Below are 2,850 nucleotides of genomic sequence, written 5' to 3'. Positions count from 1 at the left end.
TTATTATTATTATTATTATTATTATTATTATTATTATTACTACTACTACTACTACTGAGTGAGAGAGCAGTGCATGCCATCAAAGTGACACTGGGGTAAAATATACGAAGCCCAGTATACCCATCAGGACTACCCATCTGATAAGGGTACACCAGGCACATGCATCACAACCATATGTGCGCAACATGGTGATCTCATATCATTATTATTATCATTATTATTATTATTATTATTATTATTATTATTATTATTATTATTATTATTATTATTATTATTATTATTATATATTTATCTATTTCTTTGTCATTTCAGACTTATGGCGTAAGTACAAACTCTACTTTCACATTTCTGGAACAATATTTGATAGATAAGGAGGTAAAAAAACGGGTATCGAGGAAAGTACATTCCGTTATTTCTTCTTAGCAATTTATATCCACTTTTAAAATAAGACTGACCCAAAGAACATACGTACATACATACATATATATGTCTCTGTGTGGCAATATATGTATGTGTGTGTATGTGTGTGTATGTGTGTATGTGTGTGTGTGCACGCGCGCGCGTGTGTCCGTGTGTGTGTGTGCGTGTGTGTGTGAATGTACATTTATATAAATTATAAATACAGAAAGTGTAAGTTGAGTAAAATTATTTTGCCATTTGCTTTCCATATTCAACTACAACTGTTTCGCAGCTTACTATCATGAACTAATAATTTATGTTATGTTATTTTATTTTATAATAATTGATAAATTATTTACATGTCTGTATTAATAAATATCTCCCTTATATCTCAATACTGACCATGATGAAGGGGTAGAAGCATGCATGGATGCCTTCGAAAAGCGGTCAGCCAAAAGTATTCCATCAAATTTTCTCTGTAGATTATTGAGGTTTGTGTTAGAAAGTAACACAATGAAGTTTAGACAAAGATTTTACCACCAGACGAAGGGTTGCGCCATGGATGTCCCCATGGCAGTGAATTTCGCCAATGTCTTCATGACGAAATTCGAGACTCAGTTACTGAAGACATTCAAATCCCTTCATGGTCATGAACCAATACTCTGGTTACGGTTCATTGACGACGTATTTTTTTGTCTGGGAAGGATCACAGGATAGTTTAATGGACTTCTTGCATTTCTGTGACTGTTATGCTAAAAACTATGGTATTAAGTCCGACATAAAATTTACGTCTAGTTTTTCAAAAACTAGCATTGGATATTTGGACACAAAAGTAAAGTTTTCTGGAGGCAGAATAGTGACAGTTATTTTGCAAGCCCACGTCATCCCACATATATCTCCACCGCCGCTCCGATCATCCACATCATATTATTCGGTCAAATCAGAAATCCCAATTTTTGAGGATAAAACGGATTTGTACTGACATAGGGGATTACTGGAAACATGCAAATGATTTTGTACATCATTATGTCAAACGCGGTTACAGTGAATCACGATTAAAGGAAATAGAAAATGAAATAGCTAAGATTAGCAAAGACAGTCAAACCTACACGCATAATTTTAGCAAACAATACAATAGATGACAGAATTCCTTTAGTGATTAATTAGCACCGAAATTTCGCTGGCATTTCAAAAGTGTTGCATGAAAGTTACCAGCATGTAGCGAAAAGATATCTTCGTTTCAAACAGATATTTCCTCGGCTACCTATAGACGGAATAAGAATAAAAGAGAATTATTGAACTCTATTTCTGAGTCCAAGAAAACGAACATTGGAGTATCTGCACGTTTAATGGGCACAGATTCGACGTCAGGCACAATAACAGTAGTTCGACAGAACATGCCGAACATTTCGTTTCAAACGGCTGCAATTTTGAAAAAGATTTGAAAGTGCATATTCTCAGAAAATATTCTGAATGTACCCCACTTTCACTTCTCAGATTGTATGAGGAGAAATATATTTGCGGGTTATTAACATCACGCCCTGGAGGAATGAATAAGATGACAGGAGAATATCATCAAATTTATACAAAACTGTTTGATTAAATATTTTTCTTTTTCCTCTTCTTTTTTCTTTCCTCTTTTTTTTATTCTGTCTTTTTCTTTTCGCCTGTTATAAAATTGTAACTTAAGAACTGATGATGTCATCCCATCAACGTGTGGACGCTGGTTGCTCTCGTTCATACTTTACATTTGAATTTCTATAATTTTGAATATTTATCACTTCTTATTTTAAACTTGACAAAGACAGACTTTCTGTTGAAATATCGATCAACCAATAAAATATCGATTACAATCGGATCGCGCTCTTCCTCTTGATTGTTTACCTTTGTGAAGAGTTACATAAATCCTTTTTAAAATATTATCATTACTACTACTACTACTACTACTACTACTACTACTACTACTACTACTACCACTACTACTACTACTACTACTACTACTACTACCACTATTATTATTATTATTATTATTATCATTATTAATACTACTACTACTACTACCACCACTACTACTACTACTACTACTACTACTACTACTACTACTACTACTACTACTACTACTATTATTATTATAATTATTATTATTATTATTATAATTATTATTGTTATTGTTATCATCATTTGTATATCTTTATTTATCTACTTCTTTACTTTGTCTTTTCAGATTACTCACAGCGTAAGTACAAACTTTACGTTTACATTTCTGGGACAATATTTAAGAAATAAGGGGGGAAAACCGGAGATGTCGAAGAAAATACATTCTGTTAATTATTCTGCGCGATTTATATCCACTTTTAAAACAAGACTATTTCATAGGATAAACATACATGCACACACACACACGCAAACACACGCAAACACACGCAAACACACGCGTGCGCCCCCCCCCCC

General features: G+C 33.3%; 1 long non-coding RNA gene across 1 annotated transcript in view; it reads left to right on the top strand.

The window, feature by feature from the left end:
• The first annotated feature begins 2,616 nt into the window (after positions 1–2,616).
• Positions 2,617–2,850, top strand: part of LOC106874105 (uncharacterized) — an 8,493-nt gene continuing 8,259 nt past the window's right edge. The window contains exon 1 of the long non-coding RNA XR_001409964.2: positions 2,617–2,635. This is a non-coding gene — a long non-coding RNA (uncharacterized LOC106874105). The remainder of the gene's footprint in view (positions 2,636–2,850) is intronic.

This window comes from Octopus bimaculoides, chromosome 15 (genome assembly GCF_001194135.2).
Source record: "Octopus bimaculoides isolate UCB-OBI-ISO-001 chromosome 15, ASM119413v2, whole genome shotgun sequence".
NCBI lineage: Eukaryota > Metazoa > Mollusca > Cephalopoda > Octopoda > Octopodidae > Octopus > Octopus bimaculoides.
This window is presented reverse-complemented; position numbering and strand designations above follow the sequence as displayed.